This window comes from Hydra vulgaris, chromosome 06, assembly GCF_038396675.1.
Source record: "Hydra vulgaris chromosome 06, alternate assembly HydraT2T_AEP".
Classification (NCBI taxonomy): domain Eukaryota; kingdom Metazoa; phylum Cnidaria; class Hydrozoa; order Anthoathecata; family Hydridae; genus Hydra; species Hydra vulgaris.
The window spans coordinates 59,471,959-59,495,225 of NC_088925.1; the positions used below are offsets into that span (position 1 = coordinate 59,471,959).

Below are 23,267 nucleotides of genomic sequence, written 5' to 3' on the forward strand. Positions count from 1 at the left end.
TAAGATTTAACGTCTTTATTTCTAGCCTCTTGAGCTTCCTCTGACATAAGTCCGATGGGTAATGTAAGGCTTTTAATTATGTCATGTCCATGTATCAATACGTTGTGAACTGATTGAGCCATGTAATACCATGGATAAAGGGACACATATAGTCTAAAAGTGTCAAAACAATAATCCTTGAACTTTAGGCAGTCTATTTCATATCCTGAAGAGAGCGTTACCAAGATAATGTAAAATCTGAATATAAGGTTTTGGTCAATACCCAGAATTTCAGCTGTTTGTTCATATGCTGCAAAAGTACGCCTTGAGGTATTGCCATCATTACTTGTTCCAGAACCACTACTTTTAGGGAAATCAACAACAAGTCCCATTTTGTTCATAAAATCAGTCTGAATCTTTTGTTTAGCTACAGATGCCTTTTCTTTGTGTTCTTTAGATCTTGCTTGCCACTTTCTCGTTTCTTTTTTATATGCAATGTGCAATAACATCTCAAAAAATCGAATCCATGCATGAAGACTGGAAAGACCATATTTGAACTCTCTGTTAGTATAATCTATATTAAGGATATCAAGACTATTCATATTTTTTGGAGAGACACCACACACTGAACAGCATTGGTATGAGTTATTTTTTTCAGATAATATTGTTTGAACCTTCCCATCAATCATTGTAAGTTCAATAATACAATTCACTTCAATAGAAGATCCGCAAACCTCTAATAAAATCATACTCAAGCTTTCTATCTCACTTTTAATGTACTGATCTTCTTCAATCACAGATTCCTTGGATTCCATTTTGTATGCAAATCTTATGGGTCTACAAAAGGCTGTGGAGGACGACTTTTGATTTCTCCAAATAGGCACCTTTTCGTTGCTGTAGTTAAATCCAGTCAAATCCAATGGGACAAGACAAGTAATAAATAATGATTCTTCACGCATTAAATCTCTGTTAATGTCGGGTTCTGATAAAACTTGTTTATAAATACTTTGGCCAGTAGCACCATCAAAACCAGCCTTACACGTTAGTGTCATTGTTTTTATTGCTTTGTCGTTCAATATCAAGTGCCTTAGCACAGGTTCCTGAACTGCACAGATTCTTTGCAAAGTATGAGTCATTAAATCTTTTAAAGGAACTGAAGCTGAATAGTCCTCCACTGTTATGTTTGCAGGATAACATTTCAATTTTGCATCTCTGACATCATTGTAAGCGGGGTAGATGTTATATTCTTTCTCCAAGGCTCCGCTTCTAATCAATTGATAGGAAGCTTTTGTCAGACTTGCATCAATTATTAAAGCCAGTGCTTCGTCTGCTGAATATTTAGTTGCTTTATCTGTATTTGATATATTTAAAACATTCTTGGCAGCAATAACAACAGATTCATCTCTAAATTTTTTATTAGCAGCAAAAAATAATTCATCAGATGAATGAGATTCAATTAAACAAGATACACGCCGTTTTTTAGTTTTATTAGAACTATTATCAAACGCAACTTGTTTTCGACCACGTCTACTTGCAGTTGGTTCATTGTCTTTTTTTCTGACAATTAAATATTCATTAAGCCAGTTCACAAACTTCTTTTCAAAATTTTTCACAGTATAGTTTGCAGATTTCCACTTTTTTTTATACAAGTAAACAAATCGTTGAACAGCATGTCTAAAATCAACGTCTTTAAAATCAGCAAATTTTGGCTGAATAAATTTTAATATATCTTCAGTAATATTTTGTTTTGAAATACTAAGATTGTTTTTTTGGAGAAATTTATGAATGTCTAAGTTTAACAAAACCATATCTAAATAATTATTGTAACAAGTATTTTGTATTTAAAAGTAAAATGTTATAATATATATGCCGCCTGGACTACTAATACTTGTTAGTAATCAAGTTACTACAAGTGTTAGTAATTAAAATTAAAAGTAATTAAATTACTGTCAGTGTTAGTAATTAAATTACTAACAACTAGCGAAAATATGTTGTTGCTATGTTATGCAAAGTAAAGTATCCATAGTAACCAAAAAAAGTTAACCTCATAAGAATTCTGAATCTCATTTTAATACATACCCCCAATATTGTGTATTTTGCGCAAGTAAAATACTGTTAAAACAACGTTAATGTAAAAATGAGTTTTTGCTATCCAAATTTAGTACCATAGCAACCAAGTTAAAACATACATAAAATCTGAACGGGGATTTAAGGGGACGAGCAATCAATTAAAACTCGATTGAAGCATTATATAGCTCAAATAAATATAAGACAACACATGGCAAATTGTGGTAATTATTAGTTATTGTGCGGCAAAAAATAAGTTTCTTAAGAAATTTTTTTTTTTAATCTGTGATTTTCAAAGTATAACTGAGATAACATGCTATGACAAATTTATTTCACACATTGGTTTTTCTTATCTCTAAATACTCTAGAATAACATGTACTAATTTTTTGTTTCAAAAACGTAGATGTAATTGAAATATAACACAACGTTAATATCACCGTTAATTACGTATTTAAAATTTTTTTATTTTTTTATTTTATCTCAATATTCAAATGCTTAGAGTCCTGGTAACTAAGGGATTTAATATAAATAAATTATCAATAGATTTCACCTAATATATGTAGATACTAAAATTAAATAGGTTTTCAAGATTAGACAACTAAAATTTTTCTCATTTTGTCCACCTACTGGCCCACTGTGCACTGCGCCACGGCTGCTAAAAACAAGGATATATTGCATAATTTAAGGTAGTTTTAGTTATTTTTATTTATTCGAACGCTGACAACGTTTTTTATTTGTCACAAACAAAAAATCATAAAAAGAAATTAAAATGTAATATAGCTGAAAAGTGTCGTCTTATTTACTTTTGATTTAATTGAATCTTTTTTCATTCTTACTTTAATGGTCTCGGTGCCGGGTACCAGGTCTTGCACCACCGGGTACACGAAATCTTTATAATATATTATATATAGATATATAATATATACAAAAAATGCGACGGAGTGTCCGCTTTGATGAAATAAAAGTTCTTTATTAGAAATTTATTTTCATGGCAGCATTTTGACGCAAGCTGGGTTCGTTTGTTAAGCAAATTTAATGGTGATGTAATAATGTGGTATTTTTTTTGAATCCTAAAGAACCTATAGGATTGCAATTGTATTACTATAGGTAGCATATTGGTCCAATAAGAATCCCATAGAAATGAAATATACAGAACCTATAAAAGTGCAATTGGAATCAAAAAGGTATAGTATAGAACAGGGGTAGCCAGACTTCAAAGCAATATAACTATTAAGAATGGTGAACTTGACCGTCTGAAACTAGTTTTTTGATGTCTTTGATATTTGAGGTAGATAGAAGTATCACATTACCAAGAAAGTTGTCCCCTAAATATCCAAATTGTTTAACGGGCATTTAAAAACGTCGCTGCGGGTATTTTTTTGCCCGCAGGCAGTGGTTTGGCCACTACTGCTATAGAACCTATAGGATACATATATGGACCCTATAGGACCTATAGGATTGTATTCGGATTTCTATTGCAATCCTATAGGTCTTATAGGTTTCATATGGAGCGAATGCTGTGCCTGCAAAAAATTTGGAGCAGGTGGTGCCTTTTTGAAATTTAGCGACAGCGCCTTTTTTAATTGACACTATTTTATTACAGTTTGATTTCATTGTGAAAAGTACGTGAAAACTAGTACAGTTTAATTGACATTATTTTATTACAGTTTGATTTCATTACATAATAAATTGTGAAAAGGCGCCAAGGTAGCCACAATGTCATCGTAAAAGGTGCAGATACATGTTTCCCATTTTAGTAGGAGCTTAAAGTTGTCAAATCACAAGTCTATGTTTTTTCTACCAATTTTTCGCGTTATCTATGACGTTTTAAACAAGAAGTATATTCAAAATTTTTTTACGATCATTGTATGACGAAAAGATTCTTCACAAAAAAAAAACTGTGACAGGAAAATGGGAACATTAAACCCTAAAATCTTTGTTAATAATTTTTTTTATGTGATATTTCAGTCTGATTAATTCAGACCACAGTCAGACACAAAAATAAAATACGATAATAATCTCACAAAAAACGAATGCAAAAAACCGTTAATAACATGTTATAAAGATAAGCTGACATAACGTGAAAACTACTTTGAAATTTCGATGATTTTTTTAAAAAGTGGTCTTTAGCTATTTGACGCTTTTTTAACACCGTTGTCCTCGTTTCAAATCTCGTTATTGGTTTGAGCATAATTAATCTCAAGAGACGCTTTTATTTTTCTTTCGTGTTCGTTAAAATTAAGTGCGATTGTTTTGGATGCATTCAACTAAATATACCGTGGCAGACTTTGCAGTGTTCTGTTGCTCCGAAAGCATGCTAATTGCCTTTCATGCTGTTTAACTGATGCTCAATAATATACTGTTATTACTATATTGTTATTACATAAAATTGTTTTTAAAGTTGGCGGTGTTGTAAAAATAACTTTAACGCCGTATCTCTTGAACTCTTTCCTTAATTTTAATCCTATAATTGGAATCCAAGGAAGTTTTATTGTTATGTACTCATTTTCTGTTTTATCTGCAACAACACTAACAGGATTGTTTTTGATTTTGAGAAAATTTTTTTCATAAGCTCTAAATCTGACCTTTTATGGCAATTTTTGACAAACATATTTATTATAAATTGTATTTCATCATGAAGGTATTTTGAGGAACACATTTTTGAGGCTTGATATAAAACTTTTAAAAACTCCAGAAGTTATTGCAGGAATAATGTTTGAATCGGTTTTATTTGTATATTCGTAATTGGGGATTTTCGATGGATTTTGAAATCTCAATGGAAATTATTTGTGTTTAATACTGTTATATCTAAAAAATTTAATTCCTTCCATTTGTTTTCTACTTCCGATGTGTGTTGAATTGCTGGATCTTTTTGATTTAACATTTCCAAAAATTTGTCGTGTTTTTCTAATGAATCAAATCTCGCATGTCTGTCATCTACATACCTTTTAAATGACTTTGATGAGAATAAGTTTATTTCCACAAATCTCAAAGTTTTTGTTTCTAAATGTTGCAAAAATGCCTCTGCAACAACTACCATAAGTGATAGTCCAATAGGGCCAGAATTCGATATAATTCTAATTATATAAAAAGTACCATTGGCTTAGGCAGAGTTCACTTAGTTGGTGAATATCAGTATTAGTTAACCTAGTTCTTTTCGCAAGATCATCTTTATAATTGTTGAGTATGTCAATAATCACAGGAATCGTTTTGTCGATTGGAATCGAGGGGTACAAAGCATCAAACGAGATCAATCGAGGGGTACAAACATCAAAGGAGACTTGAATTTCATTAGGGGAAACAACCCAAGATTTTGCTTTGTTGACAAATGAAGGCGAATTCAGTAACCTTGTTTTATTTTTATTTAGAAATGGTTGCATTATTTTAACAAGATGTTCTGAAGAACCATAAGGCGGAGTACCGATAGCGGAAACAAGCATTTTATGACGATGGTTTTACGAGGTTTTAAACATTACAGAAAAAGTAATACCATGCAAATTACCTTGCGTAACTTTTGGTACTTCTTTTTGCTAAAAGGTTTTTAAAGGAAGATTATAAAAATAATTTTCTTTTTAAAAAATTGATGTTTGCACACTCCCAATATAACTTTTTAAACACAAATCTAATTGGTTTGTATAAAAAGAAAACTCATACGAAAATTAAATAATGGAATGGGCTAAACATGAAGATCTGGTTGAGGGTTGCGCTTGACGGAAAACTCAAATATAATTGTTTTGTTTATAGTACACTATATATACAAGTGCTATATGAATGAAACAAACAGAAAACCATATATATATAAATTAAAACAACTATATTGCATTATATACATAAGCTTAATACATACATGAGATAAAATAACTGTATATAAATTTAAATTTTAAAAATATGAACATACACACTATGGATACACTTTCTAATACGTTTAAAAAGGGGAATATTCGTATGTGATAACAAGTATAAACAATTCAATTTAATTATGTTGAAATAATGCAAGAGACTTTTGCCAGATAATAATGCCATGACTACGTAATGCAGAGTACTACTACACAAAAGATTCCACACTCCATAATTACCACCATCACTACCTTATTGAATAAATCCCATATTTTCTTGTAATTATTTCTTGATTGTTCTTATTCATTTTTCATTATGACTCATTTCTTCTTATTTTTTTTTGTCTTATATTTTTTTGAACATGTTTATCAACAGTCATAAAGTCATTTAAAGAATTATTTGATCAATTAGATTTTGCATATTACTAATGGTCAATCAGTCTTTTACATATTAGATGTTTAATGCATTTAGCTCATTTTCAATCTCTGCTTTTTCAGATGTCAGCATCAATGCTTAATTGAATAGCTTTTTTCACTCCTTTTAGGGTCACAATATCATCATTCAATTTATCTGCTAAAAAATAAAAAATTATTTGTAACTAAAAATTCCGAAACACACACACACACACACAAAAAAAGTAAAATAAGATTAGATTTAAACTAACTTTTAAAAATGCTCACTCCTGTGCTTTAATAAGTTAACAATGAAAATTAATAAAAGTAGTTTTATGCACATTTGAAAAAAAATATGAAAAAAATTAATAATAATAATAAGCTATCATCGTCAACACACAATTACAAAAAAATATTAGTGCTTGTATATGCTAATTGCTAATAAAAAATATGTATGTGAGATTAGCAGGTAGATAAGAAAAATTGTTAATAATTCTCGCTAACTCTAGTAATTTTTAATAAATTTTGTTGATTGTGTATTTTGTTAATTTAGTAAGGAAATCATTAACCTTTTGTTGCATTAATTTTAGAAAAGACTTTGAGACTTTGCTACAAATTATCTAAATGTATTGTAGCTGAATTATTCAATTCTAAAATGATTGCCATTTTAATTTATGGCTAAGTTTTAAGTTTTTCTTTGCCATATCTTTAAAAATAAAACACGCTAAATAAACAAAACTGTAACTGTACCAAGTGTTTCGATCTGTTTGGGCTGTCATTTATACAATCTCACTATGTTACAATATTTTTGTTTCATGAATAAATAAAATTCATTGAAGAATGACACAATGACGATGACTAAGCTTTAGTCAAAGACATTTAATAAGATTAAGACTTTTGGACTGAATGATATTATATGCTTTTAACTTTTACCTATAATATTACTTATGCTATAAGTAAATGTCACAAGCATACATGATTCAGACTAAGAGTAAAGTAAAAATAGTAATACTGTAATGAAAATTTTAATTTAACCATCCCAGTCGGCATATCTAGTATTGTAAATACTCGGAGTATTGATCACGTATAACATACCGCCGTTGACACCAGAAAAATACACATTTAGTTTTAAGTTTCGAATTCGAGTTCAATACCACTTATTTATCAAAAATACGTATTATTTAATATTAGATCAAAAGCACGATATCGTACCCGATCTTGATCAAATATCAACACACTGTTGTAAAAAATGACCAAAAACTACTTTGAGCTGACCCGAGAAAATTGCTTTGACAGGGTGAAACTACAATGTTTCCTGACTCCAAAAATGTAAAATTTGAAATCTAACTATTTCGTCCGAGAAAATAATTTTGATTTTTAGTTTTTAGTACTTTGCACAATAGGGCAAAATGACAGCTTTTCAAATTTTGCATTTTTACAGCATTCAAAAACTCTTCAAAATAAGCATTTATTACTCCAAAACATAACTGTCTAAAAATCACTTGAATAATAGTTTATTCTGACACAACTGATATAGTGATTCATTAACAAGATGGAAATAATAAACACTTTCTTAAATAATTCTTTTAGTTATTCTAAGCCATAACACAAAAACAACCTCTTGATTCTAAACACATAAAGAGCAAATGGTACATAAAATAAATTCTTCTCAATATTTGATTCTTCACAAATGCTTGCTGTTGTAGTCCACAACACATGAAAGAAGCCTCTTTGCATACTCAGGATGATTGCGGTCTCTTTTGTATCTCTGCCAATGTGAGCTGAAATTATGATGCATTGATTCTGTTGCCTGCTCACTAAAGATCCCCAAGGGAGCCCTTTTGATTTCAATGAATTGCTTCACATGGAAGAAAACAGCATGAACTTTTGGAGTCACACTGATGTTCATGATTGCCAAATATGAGTCTCTGAAGCGATCAATTTTTTCAGAAAAGTCATCCTCCAGAACCATACCAAAACATGCTGTCACCACAGACTTAAACTTTCGAAGGGCATCAATGATTCCAAAGACTTGAAAAGCAGACTCAGTCTCTGCAATTCTTTGAAGGAGGTCAAGATTGCTGAGAAGCTTGTGACAGGCATTCCCTGCAAACTGCCCACCATGGTATGATTCTTGTTGAATGTGGAGAGCTGAGGGCCACTTGACAACGTTGGGCCAAACTTCTGTCATGGCTTTGTACATGTGATTGACCACACCAAGGAGAAGATGGAGTTCCATTGGTGGTATGAGCTCCAAGATGAGTTTGTTTTCAGAACCAGATAGCAAAGGCTCATGCACTACATTGCCAAAAGATCTTGCCTTTTTGATATCACCACCAGACTTAGCAAACTCTTGATAACAGGCAACAAGTGAGCCTAGTGTCCTCAAAGATCCTGATTGAGAAAGATGCTTTGATTCTGTGTTGCACCAAGAGCAAGGGTGAGTACTTGCATGGCTCTGAAGGCCACAAAGGATGTTGGCAAGTTTCATGTCGCATGAGACAACAAAGTTGACTTTGTCTAACTTGATTAAAGACAAAATCTGCCTCACATTTTCAAAGTTTTCTGGTAGTCCTTCTGATAAAGCCACAAGCATTTGACGCTTTACACTACTGTCTTTGGCAGTCCTCTGAGTTAAAAGTTTTTTCCGTGGTGGTGACCTTGAATCACAGTGAGAATCCAACTCCATGATGCCAAGAGAAACTTTCAGAAATCCTCCACCTCCATTAATTCCCAACTTGACAATATGATTCTGGAAAACTCTTCGAGAAAGCAGGACTTCATTCAAAAGCTCGGCAAGATCCTTGCAATGCACAACCACAAAGTCAGTGGAGTTACTCTCTGATAAAACTTGGATGCTGGTTTGAGTAAAAAACTCAGACAACTGTTTGCCAATGGCTTCAAATTAGCAAGAAAACTAGTCTCCACAATCTTGGTGTCACTGACTCTGTTGATGGTTGATGCCAATTTCTTCATGCCAAGGTTGGACAGTCCTGTGTTTAGCTGAACTTGTACAAGATCTTCAGTTTTGATGCTGGGTTTAGGAAAAAGAGCCCTTGCACTTGAGCTTCCTAAAAATGAAATTATATTAACACTTTTTGTAATTTTAAGTTTTAAAATTAAAGGTATTCCCTCTGAACCTGCCATCTTTATATGTATATATAAAAGTATCACCTGTTTTAACTCTAAGTAGTGGGCCGCCTTTAGGATGCGATATTTTGACAGTACCACCAAGTGTGGAAGATTTAGTAGAGATGACTTGAGTAGCTATTTGCTCTGCAGCGAGTGGATCAGCTGTAGCTAGCTGCTTGAGATTCTCTCTAAAAGTAAATGGAGTGCACTGATGTGGCAGACCTCTTCCAACTAGACTCAAACAATCACCACATCTTTGAGGGGTACAATCTTCCACAGGTTTAGAATAGTCCACTGGGCTCTTCTCATTCAACTTCAAATGTCCAACTTGACAAATAAGACAGTTGCAACCTTGATTTCTTGTTGGTGGTCTAACTTTTATAGATGAGAAAGGAAACAAAGGTGGCAGGTTAACATCTTTTCCTTCATCTTTTCTCCGAAGAATTGTTCGACATGAGTCACAAACGCCTCTTGGCACTCTGGTATCAGTCAAATCAAGACTTGTATGGTAATGCTTGAGGATCTTTTCAACAAGGAACTGATTCAACTCTCGAGAGCACTTCTTCAGACACAAGACACAGATAGATTTCCGACAATCTTCATGATTTTTTGAAAAATTTGGCATTTTGAAATTTTTCTCACACAACTGATAAGTGAAACACTTTAAATAAACATGTTCACTGCCAATTCCCGGAATATTCGGCTTGTTTACAATTTTGATGCAAAAACTTAAAATAAACATGTTCACTGCCTATTCCTGGAATTTTTAGCTTATTTTCAATTTTGATGCAACAAAATGTTTATAATATAGTTCAACCATGAAATTGTAGGTAAAATTTTATCTTCTGAGTTAAAATAAATACAAATTATACTTGCTATATAGACTGTTATGTTTTAGAGTAATAAATGCTAATTTTGGAGAGTTTTTGAATGCTGTAAAAATGCAAAATTTGAAAAGCTGTCATTTTGCCCTATTGTGCAAAGTACTAAAAACTAAAAATCAAAATTATTTTCTTGGACGAAATAGTTAGATTTCAAATTTTACATTTTTGGAGTCAGGAAATATTGTAGTTTCACCCTGTCAAAGCGGTTTTCTCGGGTCAGCTCAAAGTAGTTTTTGGTCATTTTTTACAACAGTGAACATATAACGGAAAATCGAAAATCTTTGCTTAAAAGCGCATGCTTAAACTGAAATTGTGAAACCAAAATTTAACTTAAAAAGTTTTCTCTTGAGAAATTTAGTAAAAAGTTTGTCTGGAATGAAAAGGAATAGTCAGGAATACATGAAGAGTTGTATGAAGAGATATCGTTCTGCTAAAGTAGTATCGCATATCTCCAATACAGTAACAGTACTTTTTTGTACTAAAAAAGTTACTAAAACTTTATCATAAAAATATTTATCACTACTTTTAAATTTATTTAGTTTTATGAAGTCCTAAATTATTATAATTTAAATATATTATAAATCCTATCATTTCATACCTTGCTTATGTTATTATGTTGATTATTACTTTATTAACATTTCTGTTATGCTATTACCTTTTTTTTGTACTGTTTTAAAAAATTTAGAAAAATAAATTAAAATTTCTAGCCGACACTGACATTTTATTGTTGCTAAACGTTAAATTTTGTTATAAGGATTGCAGTTCTTCTATCTGTTTTTTGCTCTTTATTCAATAAGTATTTGATTTAAATTAAATATGATTATAATTTGATATTTTATTACGAGATATATGTTTTTATATATGAATATATATATATGAATCTTTTTAGATTTTTTCATGCTATTTTTAAATTTTTTGTTCGCGCAATTCAAGTTACATATGTTTATATTATGTTTAAAGTTAAAAAGTTTTTGATAAATATATTATGTGGTAATATGTGTTATGTAATTGTTTTATAAATGTGTCATTAAAATAGTATAAAATGTATCTATTGTGTATATAAATATTATATGAGGTGTTTATATATGTTATATAAAGTTAAATAAATGTATTTTCTTTTATAGTTATTATATATGTTTATATTATGTTGTTTCCATGTTTTCAAAGTGTGTGACTTGGCAAACATGTTGAGCAAGATTTTGCGTAAAGTTGTTATTTATGTTACTAATGTTGTTACATTTTGCTTACCTTTATGTTGGTGTCTATTGTTAAAAATTATAAGTGGTTTTATTATTGAAACTCACTGCTTTTAATCATTCACTAAAAGCCACTCAAGAAAAATCATTTTGCCATATATATATTTTGTTTATATCTCAATTTGAATTTTTAGAACCATGAAGTACCAACATGGTTTGTTTTCTAAAAGCTAACATGAAATAACAATATTTAACAACCACTACTCTCTTATCATGACATCTTATCTCTCTCAGATATATTGATTTTCGATTTGTATATGATGTTTTTCTTTGTATTTACTTATCCATTACATTTTTCCATTTCAGATTTATCATAGGATGGATTTATGTGATATAAAAGAACAAATGTATGTAAATTTTTATGAATTTTTTCTAGGCTTTTCTAAATGTGTTTCTTATTCACATGGTTTTACAAGCAAGGTCTGCAAGCAAATTTGAGCTGAAAATTTTTTTAGCTTTTAAGGAGAATTGGCGTTATTCTTTGTTTAATTTAATTTGTTTAAATATAGTAGTTCTAACAAATAAATGTTTGTTTGTTCTTGGTTTTTTACTTATCTGTTTTCAGATTCTTATAAACTAGGCAACTCAGCTAAGCAAGTTTTGTTTTATTTTTTAGTGCTATTGGAAAGAGCTGAAAAATATTTTTTAGAGTGATTGAAAAAAGCTGAAGTGTTTTTTAGTTACTTCACACAGTGTAACTGATACTGGTTTGAGTAAGTTTACTATTTTGTTTTATTTTATATTGGATTTATTTTATATTTGATATATATTATATTAGATATATATTTTGTGTATTTTAAATACACACACATATATATATATATATATATATATATATATATATATATATATATATATATATATATATATATATATATATATACTGTAATATAGGCAGATTTAAGTTTATAAACTTTTGTGTCAACAAATTACAGTCAGTTTTCCATGTTAAATAATTTAACATGGAAAACTGACTGTAATTTGTTGACACAAAAGTTTATAAACTTAAATCTGCCTATATTACAGTATATATATATATATATATATATATATATATATATATATATATATATATATATATATATATATATATATATATATATATATATATATATATATATATATATATGTATATATATATATATATATATATATATATATATATATATATATATATATATATATATATATATATATATATATATATATATATATATATATGTATAGATACATATATGTATATATATATATATATATATATATATATATATATATATATATATATATATATATATATATATATATATATATATATATATATATATATATAATTACTTTAGAGTAAAATATACTGACTGACATTGCCTAATTTTTTTATACAAGATTGTGCATTTATTATCTTTGTTCATTAAGGTAAAAATAATTTTGTGCATTGTAGATTCTTTGTTAAATTAAAAATAATTGATGTAAATAAATATTGTTTAATATTTTTGATAAATGACTTATACATATAAACATATAAAAAGATATGGATTTCAATAAATCTTAAGTTTAAATAGAGTCTTTGATTAGAAAAGATCACAATTTATAAGATTCTTTTATGTTCATTTATTCAATTGTAGCAATAGTAAGATTACTGGTAATATGTTTAATGATAACAGTGAAATTGAAATAGATAGTATTATGCTCAACAAAGTTATTAATGTAAAATGCTAATAGGCAACTTGAAAATAGTTGTCAAATGAAAAAATAGATCTAGGCAGGATGAAATTAATCGTTGTTGAAATGTAAGAAATGCAATTCGGCGTACAGAAAACTTACTTGACAGAATTCAGTGTCAAGCAGTGTTAATGTCTGTTAATTTGATTTTACTTTAGACACTTCAGAACAAAGCAAAGTATGAGTTTAACTATTTATAGTAACAATTAACACTTTTAAATCTAAATAATTTTATTTTTTTTTAATAATTTCCATCATAATTATGTTCCTTTTTTTTTTTTTTTTTTAAGTTTGTCTTCCCTTTGTCATTTTTTGATTAGTTAGCTAACTGTTGAAACATGGTTTTAATTTTGTAAATTTAGTATGATGCGAAATTTACTCTATTAATCATTAGTCAACAGTTCGAGAGAAGCTAAGCTTAATTAAGAAATGCTGGAAATTAGCTTTTAATCAAGGTAAAAATAATTTTGTTTACTGGTAACATATTAAAACCAGTTACTACTATTTATTCCGTGCTTTTTTACATTTTTTAACATGCTGCTTTGGAAACACTTTCTCTCTCTCTCTCTCTCTCTCTCTCTCTCTTAGATGAGAGGGAGATTTAATAAAACTTATGTAATTACTGAGCTCTTACATATTTCTTAATACCACAAATGATAATGACCATTTATAAGAAATATTTTACGAGTTGCTTGCTATTTTATGATATAGTTGCTCAAATTGTTAAACTATAATTGTCCCTTGATTGTTCAAATATTGTAATAAATAAAATCTTTTTAGTCCAAGTATTTAAGTTAATAAAATATCTTATTAAGTTGTGGTGTTATTTGCCAGCGTTACTATAGTAACAATGTATACATTGTGTTGTCTAGCCTTTTTATAATCTTTTTTAATTATTCTGTAGACAGAATATATGAACCTGTCATTTCGAAAAGGACATAAGTCCAAAACTTTTAGCAGTTAGTTTATAAGTTTGAATTAAAAATTTCAGTATGATTTATGTTTTTTTTATAAAAAATAAAAAATACATAAGTTATATACGTTCTTTATTTATCTACTTCTATGTTTAATTTCTTTAGCAACCTAGGCATTATTTTATTAAAAATCATATTTTTGTTGATTTTGAAAAGTTTTAGTAAATGAACTTGTGCCCTTTTTGAAATGACAGGTTCATATATTTTCTGTTATTATTATCCTAATTCTACTAACAATAAAATGCAAATAGTAATTTTGTAATTAAAAATTGTAATTTTTTTTTTCATGTCTTTTTTTAGGTATTTGCAGGCTTTACTTGGCTTTCCTTTTCTGGTACTTGTGTTGTGACAGATTTTAAAAAGAACTCAACTGATCTTAATGCGGTCTTTATGTCATTATCTATAAGCAATGACGTTGCTGATTCGAAGTCAAAGTTAAAATATTTATAGATAAATTTGTATTTAATATTTTAGATAATATATCAAGTTATTAATGTGTTTTTATTGTTATTAATGATTTAATAACTCATAACCCGTATTACGGGTTGCTTACTGCTAGTCATTATCATTATGTTATGAATTAATATTAGTTAATAAAATTGTATTGAATATTCTCTGGTTATCGTGTTTTATGCGTGTTTAAATGAGAGTTTGATATTCAGTAGGCGTCGTATTGTATACCTGTCTTTATACGCATCTGATGTCTATTTTTTTGCGCGCTTGACACGATAAAATGGCTAACATGTATTCGTAAATAATGCGTATTCTGGAAAGTTTTAAATGCGCATGTAATACCAGGAAAATATCGTATTGAATATTCTCTGGTTATCGTGTTTTATACGTGTTTACAAGAGTTTCAAATGCGAGTCTGATACTCAGTAGGCGTCGTATTGTATACCTGTCTTTATACGCATCTAATGCGTATTTCGAATGCGTGTTCGACACGATGAAATGGCTAACACACATACCACATCGATACATATTTAAACGAGTTTCTAATGCGCATTTACAACTAAATTTGCCGACTGGGATGCTACACCAAAATATAAATTATTGATATTTCTAGGGTGTCTTTCTTTGCAAAGAAAGATACCCTAGATTTATTGTGTAAAAGTTAGGTAATTAAATGAATTTAAAAAATAGGGGAGACCGGGGCTAGTTGGCTCGGTTTTTACTCTATGAGCTCTATAGCCCTAACAGTACATTTTTTTAAAAATGTTTAAGTGTGGTCTTAAATAGTATGAATTAGGGTATCTTATAAAGTTTGCATTCATTTACAAAAAAAAATTCTTGGGGCCTTTCCGGACCCTCAAAGAAAAAAAAAAATTTGCACCAACCTACCCCACCACGGGGTAAGTTGGCGCAAACTATAAAAATGATTATTAATGCACTATAAAGTGAAAAATTAATAGAAATTTTTTAAAAATTCATTTTTGCAACAATTTTATCCCAAAATTTAATATTACTTTTAGCTGGTATCAAATATTAGTCCGTATAAAAGCGAAACAGTAGCCCACCTTTTATCTGTGGAAAAAAAAAACTAAAAAAATTTTTTTTTAATTTTTTTGCAAGAATAAATATTTTCAATATTGTTTAAAATTAAAAAAAAAAAAATAATAATTTTATAAAAATAAATATTTTTTTCCATAGTAAATGCTATGAGCCAACTTACCCCGTGAAAAATTTGTCAACTTACCCCGAAAGCTTTTTTTATAATAAACAGTCTATAGATCCTGAAAAACGGCAGCTTTGAAAAAAAAGTCTGACTGGATACAGTAAACCAATTGTGACTGGAACTTTACAAATAATTTTTTTTTCATACGACTAAATATTTTCTTTGTAAAGTAAGAAGGAAGTGATGTTCTAAAAGTTAGGTTTTTGTCCAAAAAACGCATAAATCTCAATATCTCCCATGCGCATGCACGAATCCTGACAATACTACAGTGAATGATGAAATGGCCAATAAGGAAGTTTCTGAGTAATTTTTGTTACTTTCTGATGAAATTCTCTAAAGATAAACGCAGTTCGTCAACTTACCCCTGCGGCCAACTAGCCCCGGTCTCCCCCATATAACTATTTGATAAATATGTTCAACTTATATAATTATTAATGATTATTAAATATACAACATTTAAAAACTATGTATATAATAATTTAAACTTTTTTTGAATCAGGAATATTTTTAGTTGAATAAAAAGTTGTCATTAAATTGTGCTATAGAAAAATATTGACAGAAATATTATGCAAAAGTTATTTGAAATAAATACTGTTTTTTTAATACTTTATCGTGAACTAAAATTTGTCGGATTTTAATAAGTTAAATTTAAAATTTATTAACAAAATTACAATTTCTTCCCTACCAAACGTATGATATAATATCAATATTTACATTTTTACGCATCAATTAATAACATAACATCGACAATAATATATTTACAAAATCCATAATGGCTTTTAAGTCATCTTTTTGATTGAAAAAATAACCAACTAACAAACTCTTAGATAGCCTTCATATGATAAATCATATGATCTGAAAATTCCCGCATGGATTTCTAATATATAAATCTACAATTCCAGTTTACATCATATATTTTCTTATAAGTGAATATATTTGTATTTTGTAAAAAAACAGACATTTTGATGGTTATTTTGCTTGAAACTACTATATAACTTTAATTTAGACATATAGTTGCAAACTAGAATTCGAGATCAATTAGAAAGCTCTTTTTATAAGTAATAATATTAATAGTTAATAACGTCGTCATGTAGTCTATCAAGCTGATTACTTTTAGTTTTAGTACTAGTTTTTAAAAGAAATTGAATTTTAATATCTATATAACTTTTAACAAGCAGATTTTATAAAAAAACGAATGATATATGTTCGAACTTTATTTTCTATTAACGAAATATATACTTAAAATACTATTATATAACCCTAATATAATGCGAAAGACTATATTTTTTTGCAATTTTGCAAAAAAAATAATCGTTTGCGGATGTTTTGGATCAAGTTTCGATAAATTATGGTTTTTTTTAAATAGAGCATTCGGGAGAAAAACAGTAAGAATAACCGCCGCACAGTGGGACAGAGTGTGCCAAATACCAAAAAATTATTATCAGCATTGCACGGTGAAAAATTGTCATAATGCTGAAGACATGTTCATTAGAGGGAATATCTAATTAAAAAAACATTAAATATTAATTTAAGCGTAATTTTATGCGGCTATTTACACGTTATTTTGACATGTGTTCCAAAACGCTATTTTGCATTATTTATTTATCAACTTTCTTACGCTACTATTGTTTTAAATTAACTTTATTGACTTTCATTTTAAACTATGTTTTTTTCGCTCAGGCTTTTAAAAGTAGTTTAACGTATATGTAATCATTAGTTTTTATGCATCGAAAACAGACAATTTTCGATATTTTTTTTGCTACTAACGTTTACTATTAGGTATCAGATAAACTATCCCCCAATATCCTTCAATCAGTTGACTATGTAAATCTCATGCTAAATGTATGTAAATAGCCATGCATCATAAATATTTTGCAACTTTTTGCAATAAAAAAAGTTATAACAAAAGATTGGTCTTCGGTTAATGGTCAGTTGATAAGAAATACTGAACATGTAAAAAAGATGTTTTGTACACAAAGAATACCTACAAAATCTTTCATTACTGTTACAATATATAATTTTTGTAAATATAAATCTAAAAAAGTTATTTTATGACAAATACATGTATCGAAAAGTAATATTTTTAATATTTACACTGATAAAAGTTGTCTTGTCCATTAAAATTATTTCGTATTTTTCACCAAAATGATTAATTTTTTTAACATTTTTTTTTTATATTATATAATTACATGTTTATTACTTTATTTATGCATTTTATATATAACTATAGCTATTTTAATAAAAAAAACTACGAAAATAATTTTGGCACAAAAATCTCGATTTTGTCCCACTGTGCGCCGTGTGGTGGCTCTGGACACAGTTCGAAAGTGCCAAAAAAACACCTTAGGAAAACAAGACAGAATTTACTGTATTTAATTGAGTAGGGTCAAAAGCTGTATGGCGCTTACTTCATGCGTTATATGTTTCATAGCTTGCTCCACATTGTCGACAATTTGATTAAAAATAATTGTCAACTTGAGTAACGGGTGATGCGGAAGTTATCGGACAAAATAAAAACGTCAATAACTTATTTATAAATAAAAAAACAAACTACTATTATATTTTTTTTAAACAAAGCATTTATCTTTTAAAAAAAATATATTATTTTTTATATGAAAAAACACCACCAATTGCAATTGATCTCAATTTTGCTCTGACGCCTTTCATATGCGACTGTAAAAAGTTGAAATCATTTTCTTGTAGTTTTAGTTTAATGCGATCAAACAAAACTTGCTCTGTTGAAGCTTGCCAATCTCCCTCGTAAACCTTCTGTGCCAAATGTCCCCAAAAATTTTCAATTGGTTGTGCTTGAGGAACATTTGGGGGACTGGATTCTTTATCAACGTAATAGACATATTGGTCCATCCAATTTAGAGAATCTTTAGAATAATAAGAACTTGCTAAATCTGGCCAAAATAAATAAAGTCTCCATGATACTTGTGAATAAATGGAAGAAGTCGTTTTTCTAAACATTCATTAATATTGATTGATGAATTGATCGCTACAGCCTTGGAAGTGCGAAACAATGGCTCGGACATACCACGGTCAGATATGGCTATCCACATTAATAATTTTTTTGGAAATTTCTCTTTTCCTATAAAACGAACACTTTCTAGGCATGTCTTTATGTTGTTTGTGTAGTACCCAGAATTTCCAGGCATGTTGTCCCCTGCAAAACAAAAGTATTTTTCGTCATCGATGACTAGAAGTGATTTTGTGTTATAAAGTTGGTTAACTAGTTTCCTGCTTCTTTTCTTTGCCTTTATTTGTTGTTCTATAGTGTATTTTGGAGTATTTTCACGTTTTCTATATTTAATATTCATTTTTTTTAACTGACGACCAATTGTCGATTGATTTACACCGAATTTAATACCTATTTTTCTCTGACTGACCCCTTTTCGATTGTTGACAAGTCTCGTTAATTCGGCTTTCTTTTCTCTAGTCCAGGATGTCGGACGACCAGGGTGCTTTCTATCAGAAAACGATTGAACAGTTTCAAGTCTTTTTAGGTTATTATATATTGTCCTTCGAGCAAATCCTTCCTTTTCAAAATGATTTACGATTTTTTTTTTTTTATATTAGGTTTATTTACAAAAAACATTTTTAGTCGCTTTCGAAAAGATTCTCGTTCAGCTGCATTTAACCTCATTTTAAATAATTGTGTTTCAAATAATAAAGTTTATATTTTATAGAACGTTTATGCTTACGCATAAAACCACAAAAACTAATTATTATGCTCAAATAATGAAATTAGGATTTGTCCAATAACTTCCGCATCACCCGTTATTGCTGCATGTTTCTGTATGAGAACTCGATAAAGATCTTTATCAATGTGCTCTACGGAAGAGGCGGACTTCTTGTCCATGCACAAATCCGCAACAGTTTGATGCGGAAAAAGATTTCAAATATTGTTTACCGCCAATGTGAGTTATAATTACAACTTAACTTAGACTTTTCTAATTCTGACTTAATTTTAAAAAGCGTAATTCTTGTTTACTTATTTTATCCTAATTCTGACTTTTTATAAAGAGTTGTCAAAGAAGACGTGCTCTTAAAGGTGAACAAGCAGGAGCAGAAACATACATTGTACACCTTTCGAACTTTAATGAGAATGATTTTGGTGTAATCAGCCAAATTTCTTCTGTCCATCTATCAATGAAATTTTATCAAATGGGAGAGGAAGGAAACAAACCGAATGCCTATGAAATCCAAGTAACGCGCTATATGAAAGGTTGATTTTTCGGGACTTTACGATCTCTAATGAATACACAAATAATGTTGTTCTTGTCAACAGTTCAATAGGCGAGCCAAAAGTCTGCGTTGTTTCCGAAATGTAATATGATGGTGTAGAAGACAAATTCAAAGTGACAATTGCTCCTTTCAAAAAACAAGGAGATTTTTTCGAAGAATATCCGTGCAATTTATCAGATTTTAATATTTTTCTCGTTTCTGGAGATACAAATCATGACAGAAAACGCGAAGTTAATGCAGACTGCATAGAAAAGTAGTTCGTCTGTCTCTAATATGAGAACGAAGTTGCTGACATTGATACCAATGCAAAAGAACAAGGTCGATTTAACAAAAAATATGCACAGTGCACAGGTATGCACACCCTTGTTCCATGCTAAGACAAATCAATAAATCTATTTTTCCATGTACATATGTGTTCATTTCCAGTATAAATTTTATATTTTAGATATCAAAAATTGTTCAGTATTTGTTGTATGTAATTAACAACTGATACTCGTATATATTACTCGTAATAAAAAGAATAATAAGGTAAAAACATTTATGTATCGAATATACGGAAACGTAATTCTTACTTATTTGAATTTAAAAAGATTTTGAATCAATCCATATAACTCGAAATTAGTGTAAAACATCTTTCTAACTCCTAATTCCCCCTTATCCGCCTCAAAATATTTATTATGTCCGATAATCGTCAAAAAAAACCCTAAAATTCCGACTTAAAATGGCCAAAATTGTGAGTTTTTTGCACTTTTTTGAGTCTAAACCCGAGCTGCGTTCTATTAAAGTTGTTTTTTCGTGAACTTTTTATCGATTTTGTACATTTCTTTTTTTCTCTTACTTTAGTTTTTCACATATACTGTTTAAGCATATATATCACATATAACAAAATCAATCATTAGAGCAAGAAGGTAACAAATTTAGTGTTATTTTCGAGCTTTATTTAAACATTTCTTATAAAATCATAACATATAAACATATTATTATATAATATATGTCATATGATATCTATCTATCTATCTATCTATCTATCTATCTATCTATCTATCTATCTATCTATCTATCTATCTATCTATCTATCTATATATATATATATATATATATATATATATATATATATATATATATATATATATATATATATATATATATATATATATAAATTTAATAAAAATGTATTCAATTCCTCTAAACGAATATTTGAAGATGCCCTTAAAAAAAGTGGTTTTGAAAATTTTGAAATAAATTTTGACCCTGAAAATATATATATATATATATATATATATATATATATATATATATATATATATATATATATATATATATATATATATATATATATATATATATATATATATATATATATATATATATATATATATATATATATATATATAGACAACTTAAAAATGTATTCTACAGAATAGAGTGATCAATGTTCTTAAAAGAACAGAGCAATTATAAATTAGTAAAAAATTACTTAACTAAATTTTTATTTTATTTTACACAGTGTTTCATCAATAAAGACTCATCAGAAATGAATGATCAAATTAATAAAACTTTAATTTATACCAAAAATTAAATTACAGGAAGTCGCAAATCTCTAACTACTCAAATTTTATTTCAAAATTTTCAAAACCACTTTTTTTAAGGGCATCTTCAAATATTCGTTTAGAGGAATCGAAATCAGGAATTGATCAATTAATAACAGGCTAAACCAAAACTCCTTTAATAAAAATGTATTCAATTCCTCTAAACGAATATTCGAAGATGCTCTTAAAAAAGTGGTTTTGAAAATTTTGAAATAAATTTTGGCCCTGAAAAAAAAGAATACCAAAAAGCAAAATAGAACTAGAAATGTAATTTGATTCAACCCCCATATAGCAAAAATGTTCCAAATAACATAGGAAAAGTGTTTTAAAATTGATCGATAAGCATTTCCTGCCCTCTAACAAATTACATAAAATTTTTAATCGAAATACAATTAAAGTTAGCAACAGTTGCACAAAAATTATGGAAAGAATTATAAAAGGTCTAAATAATGCTTTGTTAAACAAAAAAAAGAATCCTAAATGAAAAAACTAAAGAAAATTGTAATTGTAAACAAAAAAATAATGGTCCAATGAGTGGAAGTTGTTTATCAAAAAATGTGGTATATATATGTGGTATATGTGTTGTTTCCTCTAAGAATGTACCTGATAAACAATATATTGGCATAACAGAGTGTGAATGGAAAAAGCGTTTTGCCAATCATAAGCAATCTTTTAAAAATAAAAAGTATTCAAAAGACATCATGCTGTCAAAATATATATGGGAATTAAAAGGTAAAAATATTGATGATTTTATACTGAATTGGTCCATCCTTAAAACAGAGCCTGCATATAACATTATTTCAAAAAAATGCATACTATGCCTACAAGAAAAATTTGATATACTTAAACATGCAAACCAAGAATCCTTATTAAACAAAAAATTGGAATTAATTTCTAAATGTAGGCACAAAAATAAATTTCTAAACTATAAAAATAAATAAGCTCAAATAATAGTTACATTAAATCTCCCTTTTAAAAAATGTTATTTTCAAAAAAGCGTAAGTAATCATTTCTAAAAAATTCTTTTCATAATGTCAGCAAATTTCACAAATGTGTGAAAATTTTCAGTAGTTAAGACATCTGTGACCTGTAATTTAATTTTTGGTATAAATTCAAGTTTTATTAATTTGATCATTCATTTCTGATGAGTCAGTCATTTCTGATGAGTCAGCAGCCAGTTTAGTTTCATTTTTTTTCATGACTGCGACTTAGTGATGAAACCACAAAGACTTACACAGAAGATTTTTTCTTGCTCTCTCCTCATTCTCTAATTTTTTTTCTCATTCTCTATTTTTACCTCATGATTCAAGACATATATTGTAAATATTAGTGGAGTTATTAAAAAAATAATTTATATAAAAGGTTTTTACCATTTTATCTTACATAAAGACAATAACAAACTTTAAGCCCTACTAATAGTAGAGCCTAAAGTTTGTATTATAGTTATATAGTAGTATTAAGTTTGTATTGTAGTTGTACTAAATTAAATTATTTACACGTGATTATTAACA

At 28.5% G+C, this 23,267-nt stretch overlaps 1 long non-coding RNA gene across 3 annotated transcripts; it reads left to right on the forward strand.

Annotated features, from left to right (window-relative positions):
* Positions 1-10,585: 10,585 nt before the first annotated feature.
* Positions 10,586-14,731, forward strand: LOC136082037 (uncharacterized). 3 transcript variants are annotated; one of them, XR_010639362.1, is made up of 5 exons: positions 10,586-11,895; positions 12,165-12,261; positions 12,889-12,961; positions 13,630-13,722; positions 14,542-14,731. It is a non-coding gene; the product is annotated as an uncharacterized LOC136082037 (long non-coding RNA). The 3 variants fall into 3 exon arrangements; XR_010639361.1 differs by lacking the exon at positions 12,889-12,961; XR_010639363.1 differs by lacking the exons at positions 12,889-12,961; positions 13,630-13,722.
* The last annotated feature ends 8,536 nt before the right edge of the window (positions 14,732-23,267 follow it).